The sequence below is a fragment of the Pleuronectes platessa genome, chromosome 9 (genome assembly GCF_947347685.1).
Source record: "Pleuronectes platessa chromosome 9, fPlePla1.1, whole genome shotgun sequence".
In the NCBI taxonomy this organism is placed as follows: Eukaryota; Metazoa; Chordata; class Actinopteri; order Pleuronectiformes; family Pleuronectidae; genus Pleuronectes; species Pleuronectes platessa.
This window is the reverse complement of record NC_070634.1, coordinates 12,119,671-12,133,579: the sequence shown is the minus strand read 5'-3', so window position 1 is coordinate 12,133,579 and position 13,909 is coordinate 12,119,671. Positions and strand designations below refer to the sequence as shown.

The window sequence follows — 13,909 nt, the reverse complement described above, 5'->3', positions numbered from 1 at the left end:
AATGTAGCACCTTGTCTCTCATAGTCAGGCTCTTACATGAAGGTACAGTTGTCACAGTAGATGGCGGTAATGCACCTTGACGTTAGTCTCCACCTGCCAATGAAGAAGAGATAATAAGAAGAAGATTAATGTGGAATGGTGATCTTTGCTAGATCTTAAGGAACAACATTTTATTATGTCGATTTTTAGAACATTGAGATGGAATAGTCGGCTTCGTCCACTCTACAGATAGTATTGAATGCACCTTGACGTTGGTTTCCATCAGCCAATAAACCGAAAGAAGAGGCAGAAACAGAAGACTGGGAACGGATCGAGCAACTGAAGCAGGATGTCCGCAGTGGCATTAAATAGATAGTTCACCCAAAATGAAAATTCCCTCATTATCTACTCACCACTTTGCCGATAGAGGGGTGGTTGGAGTGTTGAGTGAACAAAAGATTTTTTCACTGGTAGACAGCGTTGCAGCCAAAGTAAATGGCAACCACTAATTCAGACGTAAAAAACAACAGAAAAAAAACCTGACAATGTTCCCATATTGCTCCTGTGGTGACATCCAAGTGCCTTTTGGCCCTGACATTTAAAAAAGTTGTTTTAAGCCTAAATTCCCTCTGATATCCTCGACCTAGTAACTGCAGCAGTTAATTGCTGATTTCGTCTTGCAAGCACTCTCGACAGCAGTAAGTATAGGAGGCTAAGAACCTGGTGTAACTGAGGCTGTTTTGGATATGTCGGGTTTAAAAGACACGTGGATGACACCACAGGAGCAGTATTGAGGCATCTTCTGTTTGTTTGACTTCAATGTATCGAATTCGGCTGCAACGTTGTTAACCCCTGAAACTTCAAAAGTGTTAAGAACAGAGATAGTTAATTTCCTAAACAAAGAAGTAGAGGACAAATGAAGAGAAGATGAGTGTGGCCAAGTAGCGAAATAGAGGAATACGGCTCTGAGGATCTTAAGAAGAACTCCTGCTATGCATAATTGAACAAAGTATAAACAAGTGCATCCAAACATTGAACAGTTATAAGTTAGTGTCGCATGCAGAAGATTGGCTGGGGTGCCGAGTTAAGAGCCCCCCCACAACAGCGAATTACATTAGCCAACAGCGATGAAAATGTTTGTCATGTGCTGCAGGAGAGTACGACACCGTGGTCAGAAACCCCCCTAACAAGGCCTTCTGTCACCAACTTCCTGCCAAAGCTGAGATATGGTTTGCCCTTTAGCTTTACTATTATTTATGTGAATGCACATTATGTGTCATTTGAGCTGGGACGACTGAACTAGGACTGCGAAATTCCAAGGTGGAGCACCTGTTCAGACCTGGTATGAACATCCTTCCTGAGTGACTCAATCACAAGTTCAGGTCTGAACACATCAAAATTCTTCTACTTCAATGCATGTGGCCACATTATTTTCATTGTGTTGATACAAATGCATCCTGGGACATATATGAAGGACCGCCCACTCAGTTGACATCTCTGACCTGCTACAGTTTCACTTTGAATCAAATGTATTTTTACTCTTCTCAGTTACCATGTATTGATTTGTTTGTGGCTACATCAACACTGATCACCACATGATGAGCGATACTTTTCCTAAATTGGTCAAATCTTTCTTCAACAGCTGCACGAGATTCCTTCAGCCACTGGACTCGTCTCTCTCTCTTGCTCGTGCCAACACACAATAATTGTCATCAAACCCATCTGTAAACTCTGACGAGTAAGAACAACTACATAAAGTATTAAGCATGATATTATACATATAAATGTGGGAAGTGACATCTGATCACAAGTCACACATTCAGGACTCATAAATACAAGGTGTGAAGCTACGAACTGTTCACTTCTCATGGATCTCTCAGGACGCAGCTGCTCAAAAGAAAGTTTACTTGTAGCTCTTCAAGAAACAAACTTTATTCTTTTATATATACAAACTTTATCAGTGTCATGGAATGCATGAAAGACTTTAACTTGTTCCATTAACACATTAACACATGTTTAAAAAATTAAGAGTGCATATTTACTACACACATAAAACCAGCATGCATATTAGAGCAGGAGTGTCCAAACTTTTAATCCCGGGGGCCACATACAGAAAATAATTTGAAGGTCTGGACCACTCACGCCGCCACGGCCCCATGCCCTGGAGCGGACTGTTGACAGTGCGCCTCAATCACGTCGCTCAGGGCGGAGGGCGTGGCGGCGTTCTGAGGGACAGCTGGCAGGTCAGGGGTGAGTTGGGCGCCAATTTAAAATGGATGGCGGGCCACAGATGGCCCGTTGGCCGTAGTTTTGACACCCCTGATTTAGAGGAATCTCTTGAGACGTTGAGAGGATCTGTTCACGGGGCAAACAATTATTTTCTGAGGTCGCAGAGAGCTTGATCTTTGATTTCAGGTCTTCCCTGAGTCCAAGAGAATGTTTGGCCCAAATGTAATGAAATTCCCTATGGGTGTGTCTGTTCACAAGAACATGATGTCACGTGACCTTTAACCAACCAAATTGTATCAAATTTGAAATATTTCCCTCAAGGCTGTCTTGAGATATGATGTTCACAAGAATGAGACACACAACCATAAAACATAATGCCTCATGCCGCTGGCTGTCGCCGGTGCAGATGCATACCAATGTGAATATTAAGCATGACTCGTTTTGAAGTGATGTAGTCAAGCATTCATTTTATTTCACTGGTTTTATAAAAACACAACAACATTTAGAATTAAACCTTTTATTGGAATACAAAAAACATGACAGTATTCAGTGGTTATGCTGTAAAATAGAATCTCTCTGTGTGTTTTTAACTGAATTTTTCACCAGTCTCTTATAAGTAACTTTACAAGTCAGGAAAAGTATTGAATGTATAGAACAAGTTGCAATATTCAAATTAAATATTTGCACAAAGTGATGGATGTGATGATTCGAGAGGTGCAGGATCTTCATGCCGTGTCATACTGTGATCTCTATGGTCTGAAACAGGGAGACGCAAATAATGATATCATTATATCAATACCTGGTCTGTTTGTCATAAGAAAAAGCAGTTTTTATCTTAAAGCTCCTGATGGAGAGGATTGAAAGAATTGCTCCATTAAAAGCTAAAAAATTTTTTTAAAAAATGGTGGTGCTCTTAAAATGTCTTAATAGAATAATGCTTTATATAATGGGTCCATACATACACAATCAGGAGAATAGTAGATTGGGATAAATAGTGAGAAATGTTTAACTGTTTAAATGTAAATGTTCTCTCAATTACATTAAAATGTTTCAGTTATGGCTTATATGAAAACCAAACACATAAAATAACTTTAAAATCTTCACTTTAGTATGAAATTCTTAGACCTGTTGAGTAGAGTCACATCAATGATTTAAAATCATTACGTTATGTGCTGTCGTGACAGCCTGTATACCTGACTCAGGACACAGTCACAGTCTGCAGAGGAGACCCCGGCCTGCCTGTCTCCCGACTGGGACGAGGGTGCAGTCAGAGGAAGTGGATCAGAACTGACATGAGAAGGTACAAACAGGGTTTATCGGGTTGGTTTTAATCACAGAAACAATCAACTTTCTAAGGTCCATAGGGATAAAGCTTACTTTGTCTCAGCAATGTGGGCATGAGCTGAAAAAGAAGTCAGAGGTGGAGATATAGGGATATTTTAAATAATGCATTATATAGTGCAATGGTGTATAGTGAATTTATTCTTCACACATACACACACACACCGTTGTGGTCGAACATCCTGTAAACACATGCCACACCAACTGCCAACATGAGAAGAAGGAAGCAGCAGAACGCTATGGTGATGATCTCTGTCTGGTTCATGAAAACCTCTGTGAAGGAGAAGCGACATATACAGTGAGCCATGACGTACTGTGGTGTCAGCATGGGAGTCATTTAAATATACAACATGTGCTGTTTACTTGGTGGTGTTTCAGTGGAAGATGTAGCTCGAGGCATGGAGTTAAGGATCCTGTCTGATTGAAAGTAAAAAATACATGATAGTGCAGAGGCCCCCCACACAGAAGGTATTTAAGAAAAGACACGCATTATAGGAACAGTTTGACATTTGGGGTAATATCCTCTTTTGCCATCTTGTCAAGAGCTAAATGAAAAAAACGATGCTTCCCTCGTGTGTGGTATATAATGCTCTACAGCAGGGGTCCGCGGCCCCCTGGCGTTCCGCGACGGCATTGCAGGGGGTCCGCGAAATTAACTTTGATATTTCAACACATTTCCAGATTACTCTTGAATATCGTGAAAAATATCTAAACTAAGAAAAATATGTCTAAAATAATATAAAGGTGATGAGGGGAACCTTGAAACCGGCTTGGGGCTAGAAACTGCCAGTAGTTTTCCCCTGTGCATGCGTGTTAAAGGGAAATGTAGAAGGGCGGTTGACCTAGGTAGAAAAACTCTAAGGAGGTGTTGGAGATGCAGTTTGTGTGATGAGATTTTAATTTTCCCAAAAAGAAGGCCCTAAAGGGGAGAATTAATAATGAAAATATTAAATAAAACAAAAGAGCAAAAAACAAATACTTTGTAATGAGAAAAATAAATTGGCATAATAGCCAAAACAATTAATTGCAAAAACAATCAACTTTACCACGTTCGCTGGTTGAGAAACAATTTCACGAGACAAAAGTGAGATGGGGACTGTTAGAGGAGCAGATGGATGTCGCTTGACATAAATACACAGATGGAAAGAGTTGAGTGACAGATGTCAAACAAACGACTAAATATCCCATGTGAACAAAAAGTATATATTGTTTCGGTGGATGTTACGAAGCTCTGCCTGAAATAATGGTGTCTTGTATTTACACATAAACTAAAACCACTAGATCTGCATTTACAGTCAAGATAGCTGAAGAATTTGAGATGGTTGTTCCAAGAACAAGACTCTCCTTGTTCCGGGAACGGGTGTGGTGCATTGTGGGACATGTAGGCGGGGTTACAGAGCAAACAAAGTTTTCTTTTACTGCAGGTACTTGGTCCATGAAGCAAGAATAAAGGAACCAGAGATGGATGGCATACGAGGCGAATATTTGGTGGGTTGGACACAGCTGCAAAGTATGTGTGTGTGTGTGTATATGTACTTGTATGTGTGTGTGTAAAAGATAGAGAGAGAGGGAGAAAGAGAGACCCACACACACATTCTCCAAGAGTAATAGAGGGTCAACGAGGCGAGCCTGCCAGCCCCTGTTTACTAGAGACACATATCTAATCTCTCTTTAATACACACACACAAACATGCATGTGTATAAACATCTGTTGTGGCATCCGAGGGCACATTGTGTCCTCAGTCTTTATCCACCACACGGTTCAGGTTAAGCCGTGTTTTTCCCTCACTCTGACCCGTCTGTACTTTAGCCAGAGGGGGTTTACGACTCACGAGAATCAAAGACCTGTAAATCAACCGTCCTCACAGCGATCCTCCTCTAACAAAATAAAAGCAGTAAAACTCCCATTAAATGAGGTTCCTAATAGTTTCATTTCACCAAAGAGGCCGCCAAGGACAGCTATTTCAAATCTAATCCCTAAGTGGGTGAGCTCCAAAACACTCAGAGCGTCCTATATGTGATGCCACAACCTGTCTGGCTGAGTTTCATTTTACACATAGCATATCAATGTCATCACCACATAATATAAATCTGTGCCATTTGATTTACCTCGCAACAGATGATCCACCGTGTGCAGAAACTTCCCAGAAGCAAGCACTGTCAGCAGCCAAACCCAATATAATTGAAATAAATGGGAACCCCTCTTTAAACGCAAAAAAAATAACATAAACAAATTTTAAATAATAAAATGCCTCCATACTGCTCCAGTGGTGTCATCCAAGTGTCCGCAGGCCACGACATTCAGATTCTTCCTCAAAACAAGATTATTTACATCATGTTTTTAGCCTAGTGTTGTGCAATAGTAGTAGTAGAATTGACGTTGGCTAATTATTAATAATCATGAGAAATGATTATCTCATCTCATCGTCTCATCGTCATCCGCTTATCCGGGGTCGGGTCGCGGGGGGAGCAGCTCAAGCAGGGGGCCCCAGACTTCCCTTTCCCGGGCCACATTGACCAGCTCTGACGGGGGGATCCCGAGGCGTTCCCAGGCCAGTGTTGAGATATAATCTCTCCACCTAGTCCTGGGTCTTCCCCGAGGTCTCCTCCCCACTGGACGTGCCTGAAACACCTCCCAAGGGAGGCGCCCAGTGGGCATCCTTACCAGATGCCCGAACCACCTCAGCTGACTCCTTTCTAAGTAAAGGAGCAGCGGCTCTAATCCGAGTCCCTCACGGATGACTGAGCTTCTCACCCTATCCCTAAGGGAGACGCCAGCCACCCTTCTGAGAAAACTCATCTCGGCCGCTTGTACCCGCGATCTCGTCCTTTCGGTCATCACCCAGCCCTCATGACCATAGGTGAGGATAGGAACAAAGATCGACCGGTAGATCGAGAGCTTTGCCTTGCGGCTCAGCTCTCTTTTCGTTACAACGGTGCGGTAAAGCGAACGCAATACCGCCCCCGCTGCTCCGATTCTCCGGCCAATCTCACGCTCCATAGTACCCTCACTCGCGAACAAGACCCCGAGGTACTTGAACTCCTTCACTTGGGCTAAGGACTCATTTCCTACCCGGAGTAAGCAATCCATCGGTTTCCTGCTAAGAGTCATGGCCTCAGATTTAGCGGTGCTGATCCTCATCCCAGCCGCTTCACACTCGGCCGCCAGCCGATCCAGTGAGTGCTGAAGGTCACAAGCCGATGATCCAATGAGGACCACATCATCCGCAAAAAGCAGTGACGAGATCCTCAGACCACCGAACTGCAACCCCTCCCCACCACGACTACGCCTCGATATCCTGTCCATCCGAGAAATGATTATTAAAATAGAAATTATTTATTAAAAATAATTAAAAATTATAAAGCTAGTAATTAAGAATAGTAAAATAATTAATTAGAAATGATACAGTTATCAATTAATAATGGTTAAATAATTAATGAAAACAATAAAATTATCAATTAAGAATGAAACAATCTGTAATTAATGCTTATCGTTGCGGGGCACCACCAAGTCAAAGGACCAACGAGTCAAACTATAGTTATCAGTCTCAAGTGATAAAAGTTAAATTAATAATCTCAATATTTAATATTAATGATTATATAATAAACAATGAAGGGTTTTAAGTTCGAGCACAGGCTATAGTAATCCAGCTCTATTCACATACACATGTACAAATAATCACAGAAATACAAATACTTTAATTACAAAAGTATTTATTCAAAAGGGGAAATAAAGTTAATGTTATTTCAATGATTCTTCATTTAACAAACTCCAATATTTCAAAAGAAGGCAACAGCAGCAGCAGCACTTATCACAATGGTCACACATGTAATACTGAGTATCTACTGGTGTGTGTGTGTGGTCGTGTGTGTCTGCCTGTGTCTCTATGTGTGTGTGTGTGTGTGTGTGTGTGTGTGTGTGTGTGTGTGTCTAAAGAGAAAAGGGAGTGGCTATGGCGTAATGACGAGATCACGTAGTGACGTAGTCTGGCTGTGATCAAGATGTTACGTTCACGTACTTTCAAGATGGAGGTTTATGACCCCGGTGACGACATGAGGTCGAAGACAAGATGGCGGTCGGTCGCCTGTTACACAAAGGAACTTTAGACAAAGGGATTTCTTATCTCCTGGTTCTGGCGCCGAATGGCGTCGAGATGTATTAAGGCTCTTTAAATCTAGAATTTTCTATGCCACATGAAATATGTAAGTGTAGGTCGGGACGTGTGTAAAAACAGGTTTAGGAGAAAAGAGAGAGAGAGAAAGAGACATCAAAAAACATCGTCTGAGACCAGCTACAGTGACTTCACCACTCAGTACACAAATTAGAGTTGTGCACCGATCTTTTAACAGGTTAAGTCTCTGTAAACTTAGTCGGACGATAACAGTGCTGCCGGAGGCTCTCTGTCACGGCGCGAAGCACCGTCAAAACATTGTCAAAACATTCGACAATGTAAACAAGGAACCGGAAGTGACGCATCGTTCCCTCGGGTTACACGGCTTAAAACCAGATCAGCGATCTACAAACAAACACACTCAAATAAACATGACACGCTAAGTATTTAAACTAGTCTCTGCCCAGACAATAAAGCCTCTTACTGTGACCTTCGCGGTGTTGCTTGCGCGTGGCGCGGATTTTCCAGAAGTCCAGTGAATCTCGTGTTGTGTTCCTCGGGGTACATGCGGTCAGCGAATCCCCGGAATTAGGTGAAGACGTCATGGCTTGAGCTGGATAGCGCTGGTTCATCTGTTGCAGCGGCTTCGTGCTGGGACCGGATATGGAGCGAATTCGTCTTGCTCGTGGAACGGAATTCGGCCTCGTCTCTTCTGCGACAGAATGATGCTTTGTCCTGCAGGGATTAACAGCTGTGGCGCTGTTGTGGGGATCGTGAAAAGAAAAGTCTGTGATGCTCGGCCGGCGAGCGAGTTCCTGTGCGCGGCCTCTTCAAGTTAAAATAACAAAAAGTCCTTGTCAAAATAACGTCGACTGAATAAAGAAATAAAAGAAAATGGAACTAAAACAAACGTCTGTAATTGCTCCCTAAAATTACCTCCGGATCAACTAACGGAAAGGTCAGCTCTATCTTCAGGGAATCGGGAATGGGCAGCGATTATTGATGAGCAGCCCCTCTTATTAACCTGTGGAGGCCCAGCCTCCTTGAGGTGTGGTCATGGGATGATGCTGGCTTTAAGCCAATTGGGTGTCAGAGGTCAGATCAGAGTGGGAACGGCCAGGAGCAGAGCAGGGGTTTCTGGGAAAACCCCAGGGAGGAAGTTACCAGAGGAGATGCTATCTCCATGCTTGATCTTAGCTGGAAACTTTAGAGCTGGTTTCATCTTGGCTCACAGGCCTTACTTTTACGACTCATTGTGTGGATCCCACCACATGGCCAGTTCAGCAGGGACTCTTGCCCAACACTAGAATACGTATTGTGTTGGATTTGGCTGCAACGCTGTTTACTCCTGAAACTCCAAAAGTGTTATGTAGACTCAAACACATCACCCAACCCTCCATCGGCATAGTGGTGAGTAGATAATGAATGAATTTAAATTTTGGGGTGAACCATCCCTTTAACAGGAGAAAATGTGGGCCTCGACCGGTTGGCGGAAGGGGAGGAAAGTGGGGGAGAGAGGAGAGGTGGGTGGGAAGGAGGGGGGCAGATGAGGGTAGAGATCATTTGGCCGAGCCAGTTTCCGTCCATCACAAGCCAAACATGTGGAGACAAACAAGCAATCACACTCACTGTTGGAGCCATCATAGTTTTTGTTTGTTTGATTACATTTTTGACCAGTACTCTGGTGACCATATGTTTTAACAGAACATTGTCAAAGGAAGTGCATATCGCTAAGCTCAAGTGTGGAGTATGTGGCGTGTGGTAACGTTGTGTTGAACTGAAATTGCTAATGGAAACTGGACCGTGATTAGCAACTTAACAGTGTTGTGATGTAAAAAAAATGGGTCCCAACCTAACCCCAGCCTTAGCTACCTATATTTTGGACTGTTCTGAATGTGTAGTAAACATATAAACTCCACACAGAAAGAGGACGTTCAGGATTTTAAGCCCGGAAACCTTCTCACTGTGAGGCAACAGTGCTAACCACCGTGTTGCCCTTGTACAATACAAATGTTGGTACATTGAACAGACAGGAAGCATCACGAGCAGGGGTTTATTTAACCATAGCAGTGTGATTATATGGAGCAAATGACGAGTCCTCAGAGGGCCTCCAACGTTTCATCCTCCAGCGTCTTCTTCTGTTCTGTAATTTGGGGCCATTCATCTGCAGAGGCCTCAGATGTCTGAAGAGTGCAGGAGACATGAGATTTGTTTATGTAACTGACATGACTGGCTGATGGATTTCATTGGTTAATCTGATCTCCCCTGATCAAATTCCCCCCCTCTGGCTGACCTCACCACCGCTGCATCCTCACCGTACTCACATATCTCCTAAGAGAGGAGAGCACTATCATGGTTTAAAACATAAAACACAACGGAAATAGAACAATATGCTGTGAAAATTGCTCTTCTGGGAGTAAATTAATGGTTGAAGCTTTGAGTGATGCAGATACAGAAAGAGTGACGAACCAGCTCGTCTTCGTAGGCAACTGCCATTCTCTCCATCTCCAGACCCCCATCTCCAGAAGCAAATGAAAAGGATCAACACCAGAAAAAACAGAACTCTAAAATGTTGGAGAAATCTGTGATTTTACTGTACACCACTCCAACACAATAACAGACGGACACCAGGAGAATCAAAGTTGTGAAACAACCAAAGACAACTGCCACTACCAAGACAGGGAGCCGGTTCAGCACTGGAGGAGCAGGAAGAAGAAGAATGAACGCAGTTATCAATTGTGACAAAGATGTTTTACGTTAATGAATCAACTGCACCTTCTTTATCCAAGTATCGCTTCCCACTGCTCAAGGGTTTTGTTGAGGAACCACTGGTAGCGTGGATGAGATCCCTTTGCCGCCTTGCAGTACAACCTCAAGCCAATCACAGCAAAGTTTTCTCCAATGTCGGAGTCGTAGTGCATGGTCACAGGCCCACCAACTGAGACTGAAGGGCACATCATAGATTTGACGTTTACTAAAAAGTAATCTGTATCGTAGCTTCATGTCAGCGATTTCAAACAATGCCATCATACCAACTTCAAAGGGCGACCACTGACTGTGAGCAGCCTGGGCTCCGTTGTCCGCGTTGCACTGGAGCTCTCCCGAGTACTGATCCAAGACAAGTGGTAACTTAAATACGGCCCTCCTGTTATCACTCGTCACATTGGCAACCAGCTCTGTCCTGTTGTAGAGTGAAAAGGTGACAGGCCGGGTCCCACTCGCCGACTCACATGTGACCACAGCAGAGTAGTTGTAGGAGTCCTCCTTCAGCACAGTGAAGGAGATATTGGGGGCTGACACCACATCTGAGGGAGCAGGACGTAAGAGGATGATTTTTTGTCCAGAATCTTTAGAGTGTATTCATTAGTCAAAATGGTTCACCTTTGACTCTGATTTCAACATCAGGACTTGTGGATTTTGACAAGACTGTATGGTTGAAGTAGTCGGAAGCCATGCATGTGTAATAGCCGGTGTTTTCTGAAGTGGTTCTGAGGAAGACCCCGATTATTATTATTTCAGTTAAATGCGGATTACATCATATAATTTATTAAAAACAAAATTCACCCTTTAACAAACATCAGTGTTATTAAAATAAATCTGGCTTTGCAGTGTGGCCAATGTCCAATCCACTAACATTGAAGAGACAGGGTTTAAGACCTATATATCAGCCAGCAACCAGGATGAGATCTAAAGGCTTTGGCTTCACTTTTTGGGAGCAGTACTGCTGTCCATCTTCATATACAGATATCCATTGATACTAGTTATAAGCTACTCAAAATCCCCGTAGTTTAGAAGAGTGATCAAATAATCAAACACATTTTTCTGACTGCTCACAACAACATGGACAGTGTCACAGCAACCACTCAGTGAAACAGCAGCAGTTGTCCGTGGAGTGTACAGTACGAATCGGTTTTCCACTGACCTGGAGATGAAGAGACGGTTATCTGAGAGATGAAGACTAGGAGACGGAGAGATGAGCCGACCATTCTGCAGCCATTTATATGACACGTTGTTTCCAGCAGTAATTTCACAGAGCAACTCCAGACTCTGGCCTTGAAAGAACTCTTCTGGACCTGAAGGAACAACAATATGTGCCTCCTTCACTTCCTCTGCAGGACAAGCACAGCAGCACAATGAGATCCCACTCTTATTTCATATCAACTCCAATAGTTATTTTAAAAACTGTGTTGACCGACATCGTAACTGTCATCTTCTGCCATTATCAGGTCGAAATTTCAACTCCAAATAATACTGATAATCTGCCTCAGCTGTACAGTTTTCACCTTACACCTTGTATCAACATGCCTTTTGAGCAGTGCTGGAGGAGAAAGTCAAACATTTGACTTTAGTCAAATTATTACTTTCTCTGTGTATACTTATTTATGTTAATGATATGTTAAATCATATTATATACAATTTTACATTTTACGTTATTATTTTTGCATTTATGCTGCTTTTGCTGTTGTTACAACATTTATTGTCTCTATTTACATGCTTATATTCTTCCATATTTTTAGGCATAGATTTAAATATGTATTTATAGATATATATGACGTTTTTTTAAAGTATTAAAATACATTTTTGAGCATAGCCTATTAACTAATGCAACATTCACAACATCATTACTGTGTATTTTAATGCAACAATAATACAGACTATCAAATATCATACTAAAAGTAATGGTGCAACTGAAAACCATTGTAGTGTCTGAATCAATTTCACTTGTTTCTTCTTCACCAGTGATACATGTGAAGATGTAATGTAATACAGTGTACAGTACAGTTATATTTGTCTGATATGGGTAGTTGAGTAAAAGTGAATAGTAACCAAAAATAAATCTACTTATAAAGTAAACTTGTATGAAAAATGTACTGAAGTACAGTAACTTGTTACATCCCACTACTCTTTTTGAAGAATGTGTTTCTCACTGTGTTGACTTATGACACACATAAATTTGCACAGTGATCTCAGGTAACAAATAGACTCACCAGCCACCCTCAGGTAGTGTGTTCTGCTGACAGTGGGGCTGATGTGAGAGTTGTTCTGTGCTCTGGCCAAACACTCCAGGTTGCCCTCATGGTGCAGTCTGATGACCAGGGTGAAGGTTCCAGCTTCTCCAGACAGGGAGGTATACTCACCCAACCACGTGTCTTTATCCTTGCTAGAAAGAGCCGATAGTAAGAGGTTTTTTTATTCATTTTTAATACAGTGGTTCATTTTGGAATACAGTATTATTACTTACTTGAATAACTGCAGCAGGACAGATTCATTCTTCGGGTGGTTTGGCACTACACATTTGAATGTTGCAATTAGTCCCAAAACAGCCGTGGAATCCCCAGAAATGTCTGATCTATTAAAAACAAATCCAAATTTCACAAACACTCAATTGCTTTATTGGCTTCTAAGCTCATATTTGCTATTAATTGACTGTGCGCACATAATCCATAAAACTAACTTACTGTTGTCCTGTCTGCAGTAACACAACCCTGTAGAGAGGAAGAAGAAATACAAAAAATGCAAAAGTCTCAAACTGAGGTACTGTATTGCGTACTGTTGTGTGGTTATTGTTAGCTCACCCAGCGTGACCACGAGGAGGGAAGCAAACATTCTCAAAGAAAACTGACTGACATTCATACAACTGCTGACTTCCAACCTGCTTCCAACATAGTTTTGCTATACTGTAGTGCGTCAGGTTTTTTCCAGTTTTGAAACAAGGGTTTACGCACCGTGGATAAAAAACATGCAAACATGCGCGTACACACACACACACCGAGAAACATGTGTGAATAACAGATAGCAATACACTACCCCTCCCTCCTCTCATGTCTTAAATGTTAAACTGTTATATTTTGAACTAGAAACATGGCATTGCGATTGAATGTGTCCTCCAACCAAGGCAGTTACAGTCTAGATGCCCTTTTTCCAGGTTCATATGAGGTCCCAGTGACCTTTGACCTTTAGTCAATGAAATCGAATTAGTTCAGAGAGTCACAACATAAAAAAAGCAGTAACATATGAAGGTTTGCTACATAAGAAAAAGCTCTGAAAAGCTCTGAGGTTCATGAGAAAAAAACAACACGTTCTTCTTGTCGCCGGCACATCCTGGGCTCGTAGCTCTGCTACCTCTTCAATCCTTTCTGGGCCTGTTTCAGCAACGAGTCAAAGTCCAGGGGCCTCATGTACTAAGACTTGCGTGGATTTCATACTGAAACTTGGCGTACGCCAAAACCCAGAAACTGTCTTACGCA

General features: G+C 42.3%; 1 long non-coding RNA gene and 1 pseudogene across 1 annotated transcript; both read right to left on the bottom strand.

The window, feature by feature from the left end:
• Positions 1-2,749: 2,749 nt before the first annotated feature.
• Positions 2,750-3,702, bottom strand: LOC128447855 (uncharacterized). The gene is made up of 3 exons (XR_008339676.1): positions 3,586-3,702; positions 3,402-3,495; positions 2,750-2,964 (listed from the first exon to the last, which is right to left on the bottom strand). It is a non-coding gene; the product is annotated as an uncharacterized LOC128447855 (long non-coding RNA).
• A 5,858-nt stretch (positions 3,703-9,560) lies between these two features.
• Positions 9,561-13,485, bottom strand: LOC128448150 (platelet endothelial cell adhesion molecule-like; annotated as a pseudogene).
• Positions 13,486-13,909: the final 424 nt, after the last annotated feature.